General features: G+C 43.5%; 1 pseudogene; it reads right to left on the bottom strand.

The window, feature by feature from the left end:
* Positions 1–5626: 5626 nt before the first annotated feature.
* Positions 5627–11536, bottom strand: LOC127932330 (prostaglandin E2 receptor EP1 subtype-like; annotated as a pseudogene).
* Between the last annotated feature and the right edge of the window lie 282 nt (positions 11537–11818).

Below are 11818 nucleotides of genomic sequence, written 5' to 3'. Positions count from 1 at the left end.
GGTTAGCAGATGTTAATGCGAGTGTAGCGAAATGCTTGTTCATCCGATGTGCATCAATCACTCCAGGAATATTTTTAAATCTCTTCAAAATCAACTTCTCACGAGATGCCAGCTATAACTCCCTTGAGGGGTGCCCGATTCCGAAGAGAAACACACAACACTTCAAACGTATCAAATTGGGTGAGACGCAACACACGTTCCTTCTGATCTGCAGAAGCACAACAAATCTAAACAAGCCCGCCTCTCGTGATCCTCACAGCCTTCACTTTACCCAGCACTCTCTCCACCAGTTTGGATATCTCAAATAACACCTGGCTGCCACCTACTGTAGGCCATATCTAGGCCATATCTAGGCCTACAGTAGGTGACAGCCAGGTGTTATTTGAGATATTCAAACTGGTGGAGATACAGTTGAATTCTGAAGTTTACATACACCTTAGCCAAATACATTTAAACTGAGTTTTTCACAATTCCTGACGTTTAATCCTAGTAACAATTCCCTGTCTTATGTCAGTTAGGATCACCAGTTTATTTTATGAATGTGAAATGTCAGAATTAAGTAGAGAGAATGATTTATTTCAGATTTTCTTTCTTCCATCATATTCCCAGTGGGTCAGAAGTTTACATACACTCAATTAGTATTTGCTAGCATTGCCTTTAAATTGTTTACTTGGGTCAAATGTTTCGGGTAGCCTTCCACAAGCTTCCCACAATAAATTTGGTGAATTTTGGCCCATTCCTCCTGACAGAGCTGGTGTAACTGAGTCAGGTTTGTAGGCCTTCTTGCTCAGACACACTTTTTAGTTCTGCCCACAAATTTTCTATGGGATTGAGGTCAGGGCTTTGTGATGGTCACTCCAATACCTTGACTTTGTTGTCCTTAAGCCATTTTGCCACAACTTTGGAAGTATGTTTGGGGTCAATGTCCATTTGGAAGACCCATTTGCGACCAAGCTTTAACTTCCTGACTGATGTCTTGAGATGTTGCTTCAATATATCCACATGATTTTCCTGCCTCATGATGTCATCTATGTTGTGAAGTGCACCAGTCTCTCCTGCAGCAAAGCACCCCCACAACATGATGCTGGCACCCCCGTGCTTCACGTTTGGGATGGTGTTCTTCTGCTTGCAAGCCTCCCCCTTTTTCCTCCAAACATTACTATGGTCATTATGGCCAAATAGTTCTATTTTTGTTTCATCAGACAAGAGGACAGTTCTCCAAAAAGTACAATCTTTGTCCCCATGACCAGTTGCAAACCGTAGCCTGGCTTTTTTATGGCGGTTTAGGAGCAGTGGCTTCTTCCTTGCTGAGCGGCCTTTCAGGTTATGTCGATATAGGACTATTTTTTACTGTGGATATAGATACTTTTGTACCTGTTTCCTTCAGCATCTTCACAAGGTCCTTTGCTGTTGTTCTGTGATTGATTTGCACTTTTCGCACCAAAGTACGTTCATCTCTAGGAGAGAGAACGTGTCTCCTTCCTGAGCAGTATGACGGCTGCGTGGTCCCATGGTGTTTATACTTGCATACTATTGTTTGTACAGATGAACCTTCAGGCGTTTGGAAATTGCTCCCACGGATCAACCAGACTTGTGTAGGTCTACAATTTTTTTCTGAGGTCTTGGCTGATTTCATTTGATTTTCCCATGATGTCAAGCAAAGAGGCACTGAGTTTGAAGGTAGGCCTTGAATTACATCCACAGGTACACCTCCAATTTACTCAAATTATGTAAATTAGCCTATCAAAAGCTTCTAAAGCCATGACATAATTTTATAGAATTTTCCAAGCTGTTTAAAGGCACAGTCAACTTAGTGTATGTAAACTTCTGACCCACTGGAATTGTGATACAGTGAATTATAAGTGAAATATTCTGTCTCTAAACAAATGTTGGAAAAATTACTTGTGTCATGCACAAAGTAGATGTCCTAACTGACTTGCCAAAACTATAGTTTGTTAACAAGAAATTTGTGGAGTGGTTGAAAAACTAGTTTTAATGACTTCAACCTAAGTGTATATAAACTTCTGACTTCAACTGTACATACGTGGCTACCACAATTTTATTCAGTGTGGCTTGGAGTCAAACATTTTATAGGAAAGAACTATGAGTGTTATTTATTGACTGCCATGGTCGATATAATTTGCTATTTAATTTACTGACTCTAAACCAGCATTCCTTTCTTGCTCTTGTCCCATGGGAATCACATTTCGAGCATAGTGTCCAGCATCTTATCATTTGAATGAAAAAAAAGACCAAGTCAGACAGAATATATGAATTGTAGACAAGACTGCGGGGCCCTGAGAAATAAATAAATCAAGCGTTGGACTTAGAACTGAACAGGGATGTTTTATGAGGTGTTATGATGACCCTCGGTCCTGGTTTGCTGGGTTGGCTTGTGATGTTGCATGTATTTTGGGAATTTGGGGTTTTGCTGACTTTGGCCTTTCTCCAAACGTATGATTTAAAAGCTGTGTCAAATATACAGTTATGTGAGAGGAAAGTTTTCAGAGAACTACGTAGGCGGTGAGCAGGCTGCAGCATTTATCTTCAGTTTCCTATCAAAGAAAATTCACTTGAGCATAATAGTCACTGTTTACTAGAATGGACCCAGTTACACCATTTGATTTCTTTGCATCGTGTGTTTTTCCACCGTATATTCAGGATACTGTACACCGTTTGAACATACTGTATTATTGTAATACTGTATTTAATACCTTGGCGGAGAGGAGAGAAAAAAGGACAACAACGGTATCTAATTCAGTCAAAACATTCTTCTTTATTTCATCACATTCAATTACGTTCCATAACTTCTTTACACGTCCCCAGAGAATTGAGGAAAAGCAATAAATATTTATAACTTCTTCAATATTTGACATGAAGTAGCATTTTTATACATCAGAAGCTCAGGAAAAAATCGTAGTTCTCCCTTTACTTAACAAGCGATCTTAATCTTAGCATAACATTTACATAGCATACAACTCCGTTTTTTTGGAGTCGTCCGGGAATCGTTAGACATCGATGATGTTAAAATGTCATTGTTAAACCTTAACCAACAGACTTCAGAATAATCAACGTTCCACAAATGAGATCCAATATGTTGAATGAATTGTGATATTCTTCTGCGTTACATTCTATTCATGAAGATATGTAGCGAGGCTTTCAACTTCTGATCTCTCAGATGAACCTCTGTGCTGATATAGCTGCACATCTTCATACGCTTCAAGCCTTTGACCTACTCACTATGCGAGTGTGTTTCTCAACTCTCCATCTGTGGGGTATTGTGTTTCTCAACTCTCCATCTGTGGGGTATTGTGTTTCTCAACTCTCCATCTGTGGGGTATTGTGTTTCTCAACTCTCCATCTGTGGGGTATTGTGTTTCTCAACTCTCCATCTGTGGGGTATTGTGTTTCTCAACTCTCCATCTGTGGGGTAGTGTGTTTCTCAACTCTCCATCTGTGGGGTATTGTGTTTCTCAACTCTCCATCTGTGGGGTATTGTGTTTCTCAACTCTCCATCTGTGGGGTATTGTGTTTCTCAACTCTCCATCTGTGGGGTATTGTGTTTCTCAACTCTCCATCTGTGGGGTAATGTGTTTCTCAACTCTCCATCTGTGGGGTAGTGTGTTTCTCAACTCTCCATCTGTGGGGTATTGTGTTTCTCAACTCTCCGTCTGTGGGGTATTGTGTTTCTCAACTCTCCGTCTGTGGGGTATTGTGTTTCTCAACTCTCCGTCTGTGGGGTATTGTGTTTCTCAACTCTCCGTCTGTGGGGTATTGTGTTTCTCAACTCTCCGTCTGTGGGGTATTGTGTTTCTCAACTCTCCATCTGTGGGGTATTGTGTTTCTCAACTCTCCGTCTGTGGGGTATTGTGTTTCTCAACTCTCCATCTGTGGGGTATTGTGTTTCTCAACTCTCCATCTGTGGGGTAGTGTGTTTCTCAACTCTCCATCTGTGGGGTATTGTGTTTCTCAACTCTCCATCTGTGGGGTATTGTGTTTCTCAACTCTCCATCTGTGGGGTATTGTGTTTCTCAACTCTCCATCTGTGGGGTATTGTGTTTCTCAACTCTCCATCTGTGGGGTAGTGTGTTTCTCAACTCTCCGTCTGTGGGGTATTGTGTTTCTCAACTCTCCATCTGTGGGGTATTGTGTTTCTCAACTCTCCATCTGTGGGGTATTGTGTTTCTCAACTCTCCATCTGTGGGGTATTGTGTTTCTCAACTCTCCATCTGTGGGGTAGTGTGTTTCTCAACTCTCCATCTGTGGGGTATTGTGTTTCTCAACTCTCCATCTGTGGGGTAGTGTGTTTCTCAACTCTCCGTCTGTGGGGTATTGTGTTTCTCAACTCTCCATCTGTGGGGTATTGTGTTTCTCAACTCTCCATCTGTGGGGTATTGTGTTTCTCAACTCTCCATCTGTGGGGTATTGTGTTTCTCAACTCTCCATCTGTGGGGTAGTGTGTTTCTCAACTCTCCATCTGTGGGGTAGTGTGTTTCTCAACTCTCCATCTGTGGGGTATTGTGTTTCTCAACTCTCCGTCTGTCGGGTATTGTGTTTCCCAACGCTCCGTCTGTGGGGTAGTGTGTTTCCCAACTCTCCATCTGTGGGGTATTGTGTTTCTCAACTCTCCATCTGTGGGGTTGTGTGTTTCTCAACTCTCCATCTGTGGGGTATTGTGTTTCTCAACTCTCCATCTGTGGGGTATTGTGTTTCTCAACTCTCCATCTGTGGGGTATTGTGTTTCTCAACTCTCCATCTGTGGGGTATTGTGTTTCTCAACTCTCCATCTGTGGGGTAGTGTGTTTCTCAACTCTCCATCTGTGGGGTAGTGTGTTTCTCAACTCTCCATCTGTGGGGTATTGTGTCCATCTGTCTGTGGGGTATTGTGTTTCTCAACTCTCCATCTGTGGGGTAGTGTGTTTCTCAACTCTCCATCTGTGGGGTATTGTGTTCTCCATCTGTGGGGTATTGTGTTTCTCAACTCTCCATCTGTGGGGTAGTGTGTTTCTCAACTCTCCATCTGTGGGGTATTGTGTTTCTCAACTCTCCATCTGTGGGGTATTGTGTTTCTCAACTCTCCATCTGTGGGGTATTGTGTTTCTCAACTCTCCATCTGTGGGGTAATGTGTTTCTCAACTCTCCATCTGTGGGGTATTGTGTTTCTCAACTCTCCATCTGTGGGGTAGTGTGTTTCTCAACTCTCCATCTGTGGGGTATTGTGTTTCTCAACTCTCCATCTGTGGGGTAATTTGTTTCTCAACTCTCCATCTGTGGGGTATTGTGTTTCTCAACTCTCCATCTGTGGGGTAGTGTGTTCCCAACGCTCCGTCTGTGGGGTAGTGTGTTCCCAACGCTCCGTCTGTGGGGTATTGTGTGTTCCCAACGTCTCCGTCTGTGGGGTATTGTGTTTTCCCAACTCTCCGTCTGTGGGGGTATTGTGTTTCCCAACGCTCCGTCTGTGGGGTATTGTGTTTCCCAACTCTCCGTCTGTGGGGTATTGTGTTTCTCAACTCTCCGTCTGTGGGGTATTGTGTTTCTCAACTCTCCTTCTGTGGGGTATTGTGTTTCTCAACTCTCCATCTGTGGGGTATTGTGTTTCCCAACTCTCCGTCTGTGGGGTAGTGTGTTTCTCAACTCTCCATCTGTGGGGTAGTGTGTTTCCCAACGCTCCGTCTGTGGGGTATTGTGTTTCCCAACTCTCCGTCTGTGGGGTATTGTGTTTCCCAACTCTCCATCTGTGGGATAATGCAGACTGACTGGTCCAATAGACCATACTCGGACACCAGGTATGTCCGTACTCAATTCCTAATTTTAATTTAAGAGATATCCAAAGGAGGATGATCTTAGCTTGCCAGTCACTGTGACAAAGAAGATTGAGAGATACTGCCATGGCTGAAGAACATGTAATCCTCATTTTTCAGAGCATCGTATCCTTCACTATACGGGATAACAGAAATGTCCTCTTTTTCTGTCGGTGACCACCACAAGTACCAAGGACCACGCTCGTTGCATGATGAGTAACCTTGCCTGAGACCTAAAGAGTTGCTTTGGCTCTCTGGTCAGTACTAGGCTTTAGCTTAGTGGGCTAATGCAGTCTTCTTCTGGCATTCACTCGAACACTGTCGGTCACACAGTCATATCCTGTTGACTGTATTCTTCTCCAAGCTTTTACTCTGAAAGGGGTTCCACTCCCAGCGTAACAGCACACTCCCCTTCAAATCGGCCTGGCGCTTGGTTATGATCTCATATCCTGTTAACGGGACTGTTCTCCGAGCTCTTGCTCTGAAACGAGTTCCCCTCCCAGCCGGAGCACACTCCCATTCAAATCGGCCTGGCACTTGGTGATGAGGTAGATCTTGCGGAGGACGGCCCGACGTAGCAGTATATAGACCCAGGGGTCCAGGATCTGGTTCCAGGAAGCCAGCCTCACGCCCATCAAATTCAACGTCTCGTAGGTGGCCATGTCAGCTTTATCAATGGAGCCCCTATAGGAGCGCATCACAGACATGAGCCCGAAGATCTGGGGCATAAGAGAAGAGATATAATTGTTCATTGTTGTACTTTGATCCAGAAGCATCATGCAACCTATTTTTTTTTATTGACGGCCTAATTCGATTTCTTTCAAATAATTATGTGTAAAATAAACTATCTTGTGTATTTTCAGTGTACAAATGCATCAAACTGCAGGGGCCTGTGCTGGGTGACTTTTTTCTAGATGTGTAGCGGGCGTAGGGAATAGTTGTTGGGTGACTTTTTTCTAGATGTGTAGCGGGCGTAGGGAATAGTTGTTGGGTGACTTTTTTCTAGATGTGTAGCGGGCGTAGGGAATAGTTGTTGGGTGACTTTTTTTCTAGATGTGTAGCGGGCGTAGGGAATAGTTGTTGGGTGACTTTTTTTCTAGATGTGTAGCGGGCGTAGGGAATAGTTGTTGGGTGACTTTTTTCTAGATGTGTAGCGGGCGTAGGGAATAGTTGTTAGGTGACTTTTTTCTAGATGTGTAGCGGGCGTAGGGAATAGTTGTTAGGTGACTTTTTTCTAGATGTGTAGCGGGCGTAGGGAATAGTTGTTGGGTGACTTTTTTCTAGATGTGTAGCGGGCGTAGGGAATAGTTGTTGGGTGACTTTTTTCTAGATGTGTAGCGGGCGTAGGGAATAGTTGTTGGGTGACTTTTTTCTAGATGTGTAGCCGGGCGTAGGGAATAGTTGTTGGGTGACTTTTTTCTAGATGTGTAGCGGGCGTAGGGAATAGGCATGGTGTGGTGGATGGAATCAGTGGCATCAGCATCTACACTTGTTCATGTCCTAGGTTGTCCCACTCACCAGCAGAGGGCTCCAGCAGATACAGGACGTGACCATGATGCCCACCAGCTGCACCACCATCTCTATATCATGGCTCTTGGCCACTGAGCGGTGGCTGTGGGACGATGAGTAGCCCGATGGCCTCCGTCTCAGCCTGGCCAGAACCAGGGTCAGCCCGCTGATGGTGTTACACACCAGGGCCACCCCAGCGACGTCAGGCCCAGCCCGGAGAAGAGCGTAACAAAGGCTACGTCCGCTTCCTGGGTGTCGTTAGCTAAGACCTTGATGAAGGAGAAGACAGACATTTAGTCGTTGTTGTATATAACTCTGTACTTTATCCTGTCTTATTGTACACTAGTGTTATTTCTATGAAACTTTTGGTGGTAGTTTTGCTAAACGTCACATTGTTTAAATAACTGCCATATAACTTTGAGAATGTTCAACCTAAAGCATTAGGGGAGCTCAGTATCTGGCTGCCAGGGCTGGGGTCAATTCGAATTGAATTCAATCAATAAATAATACATTAAAAAACAGCATCTATTTTTAATTACTTCTTAATAAACGGAGGAGTAGAAGCTATTTATTTCAAACGTTTTTCCATTTCTTCATTTTTTAATTAAAATCACTTTCTGAAGTGTCAGCTGTCAATTCTAATTGACCCCAGCCCTGCTGGCTACTGACCTTGATAAAACACCAGCTGTTGGGGTGCTGGTAGGTGTATGACCCCAGCTGGAAACAGGGCAGCAGGGCCACGCAGAGGGCCACCAGCCAGATACCAGAGAGGGACAGCTTGGTACGGGTGGTAGTAACTAAGGAGGAGTGGAGCAGTGGCTGCGTAACACCCAGACAGCGCTCGGCGGCCATCGCACAGCCCAGAAACAGCGGGCACAGACCGAAGAACACCATAGATCCACCCAGGAACTGGCACATGGGGTCGGTCGAGCCGTTTGAGGAAGCGGCGACCGCCTCGGGGAACACCCCTCCGGAGAGGTAAAGCCGGAGGACCAGCGCTCCCGGGATGATGTGCCCAAAAAAGTCTGTGAGTACCAGGGAGCTGGCGAAGAGGAGGAAGGTGGCTTTGGAGCGTCGGCGCTGGTGGGAGTAGGCGTTGGCCAGGATGAACAAGGCCACGATGTTGGAGATGACGCCCAGGGTCATGGAGAGCGGCTGCGATCGGGCCTCCGGACATAGGCCTGTCCGAGGTGAGGTTCCCCTGGTGAGCCAGACTCTCCATTTCCACCTACAATATGCAATATGCAATACAACTTTATGTCCAATCACAATCTGAACTGTGTCTTTGTGCTGTCTTATTTTATCCAAACCACCGGACATCACACATACACACACACACAGAAGTGAAACCAGCCTCCTTCCATTAGCTAGTTCTGGCCCCGGGACTTTAACCAGTGACCTTCTGGTTACTGTTCCACTTCTCTAATATCTGGCCTACCTACCATCTCCGTGTCCCACTGGCTGAGGTTGGAGACAGGGTCTAGGGCCCCCGGGGGCCCGGAGAGGTTGTAGTGATTCATGGCTAGCATCACTGGGCTTTGAAGGTCAGGAACCCCATCACTGAGAGAGGCTGGGAAGAGAAGGAGAGAGACAATATGATTATAGTGGTATTTCAGGCTTCAATGACCTGTAAGTAACATGGGGGAATGGGGTCATCGTATAGGTAGCAATATAAATGTAAAACACACACAGTCAATACTGGAATTCAGACTCTCAAGTTTCAGCAACACATGTCTTCTTCCCTATCTAGCTAACTACTAGCTATAACATATCATGACGATGAGGAACTCGTGAATGACACCACAGAATCATGTGTGTCAAAATTCACACTGTTCTCTATCCTATTCAACCCACATAGATAGAATATGGTTTAAAGCCCATTTAAACTTAAACTTGACAAAAAAATAGCTATTTGCACCTCAGAGAACATCTGTACCGTAGAGACTGTTTGCATTGACTCTCCACACATCCAACCCTTACACACAAGCACAAACACACAAACACACAAGCACAAACACACAAGCACAAACACACAAACACACAAGCACAAACACACAAGCACAAACACACAAGCACACGCACACATGCACACACACACACACACTTAACACTGGTGTTCTATTATATACCATTTATTCAACTGTGCAACCAAGACACTCTCCACTTTATATTTGTAACACAGTCATACTTGACATAACACATTCATGATCTATACTGTATATTATATTGTGTATATATCAGTTTTACTATGAATACTACCTTGCTCTAATTACTCATTCTTTTTTATTTGCTTTTGATTTTTATTGATATTGTACTGCAATGTTGAGCGTCTATCACGCAAGCATTTCACTTCAACCTTTATACCTGCTATAAACTGTGTACATGACAAATTATGATTTTACTTTATTTTACATTTTTATTTGAGGTAATAGCGCCTAACCCCTAACCACAGGTCTAGGATCAGCTCATTCTACCCCAATTCCCAAACATAACTATTAAGGAATCATTAAACAATATCTGATCCTGTATCAGCGGTTAGAGACAGCTTCCACCTAATCCCAGAAAACAGCTGCTCAATTCAGGTTGTACACATTTGACACAATAGTTGTGATACAACTGATATTTTTGTGATACAACTGAGGCTGTCTGCACACAAATATAGACACAACCATTCTGCAGTGTCTCCACACACTGGTGTAATGACTTTTCTGCTGAAAAACACTCTGTTGTATCACACAATCTGTTGTACATTAGTCATACGCCACTGACGGGTTAGAACTAAGGGCAAGTTATAACAGTTCCCTGTTGACAAGCGCACAACTATTGAGACACATTCCATGAGCAGCTTCAATCCCCCGGGCTCTATTCTAGATCAGGGAGGCGGTAGGCAACACACGTTCTCGCTCTCTCTCTCTTGACAAAATGGTTTCCTCACATTGACACTTGTCTTTGGGAAGCATGGAAACATGGACATCACATTGAGGCGATGGTTCTTTTTAAACCGCCTCAAATGGTCTGCGTTCGTTGGTGTAAAAGTAGACTTTCAAGCAATACATCTTCAGCAAAAACACACATTTCTGACAACTCTACACACGTGTTTGTGCTTCAACCGTGTGTCTATATTGTATTGATGTGGCAGACAGTCTAGAGGCTATGTTTCTAATACAGATCTGTCTGTTTTATTCACTGGTCTAACGTCACTGATTGAGGTGATATATGCTGCAAAGATTATTCTACCCAACTCATTGAATAACTAGGCTGTTCTATTCTACTCAATTATATTCTATTATTTTATGTTCTACTATGGTAAAAACAAATCCCAACAGGTCGTTTTGCACCTGTTTACATTCAGCATAAATGCATATATGCGTCATGAATAGACCTACATACTCACTAAACTTGAGGAAAACAGTTCTCCAGGCACAGCTCACCCTTACTGTAAATGCAACTCAAATAGGTTTTCGTATCAAGTCACTGAGGATGAATCAGAAAACATCCAAATACATTTTCTGGGTTGACCTTTCACCTTTCACTATCATCCTAATCACCCTACTCAATGACTAATGATGACCTTATCACCGAGTCACCCTGTAATTGTTATTCAGATGAAGGTGTGTTTAGCTATTTTGAATATGCACTACCATGCCAAACATACCACTGACATGTCTTTGTGGCTCTGAAACATTCTTAGCATCATTTCTTTGAGGAGGGTTATTTTTTTCCAAAGCTGTCCATTTGCTTACCCTTTACTAATACTGTTGCCATACACACACACACACACACAAAAAGCCATAATAATTATGATAAGAAAATATTTCATGAATAATCATTACCATTACAGATAGGGATGAATAATTCCAGTCAATGGTGATGTCCACCCTGTCAACGGAATAGTCCCCGGTGTTTTTTCTAAAACCAGATTGCAGATAGATATACAGGTATCTATATAATCCAAAGAAACCGTTGAAAACGAAACACATTCACCAAAGTCTTCCTAAACCGAGTGGGGCAGAATAAAAGTAGTCTAAAAGAAGACCCATTGTTCCATGATATCTCTTCGGCAGGATGATGACATTGAGTTCATATTCCCCACTGTTCTCGGAAAACAAATGTTCAACAACTTCCCAACAGAATTGCCTTCACCGCTTTTAAATCCGTTTGATTGGAGTTTCATGACCAGAGAGTGAGCGCGAGGAATATTCCAATGCTGCGGATAGGCTGTACCGCAGGTTCTCTGACGCGTGTTTCTCAATAGCGTTTTATATAGCGCCGTGTCCTAATGGATAGGTAGCCCATGGGCGGCCCCGTGAGTCAAGTTTAAGTGATATTATTTTCAGACATAGAAGAACACTTTTTCATGTCATTTGTCCATGTTTACATGTACGTTTTACGGTGACTGTTATACTAGGCTACTGTAGTCAATGTGAGTCACATTCCTTTTGAATGTCAGTCTGTATATCCATGGTTCAGGAAATAATAACTCAAATAGCATTACAATAACCAGCTGC

Source organism: Oncorhynchus keta, chromosome 10 (assembly GCF_023373465.1).
Source record: "Oncorhynchus keta strain PuntledgeMale-10-30-2019 chromosome 10, Oket_V2, whole genome shotgun sequence".
Classification (NCBI taxonomy): Eukaryota; Metazoa; Chordata; class Actinopteri; order Salmoniformes; family Salmonidae; genus Oncorhynchus; species Oncorhynchus keta.
Note: the sequence above shows the minus strand (reverse complement) of the source record. Positions and strands in the feature narration are given on the sequence as shown.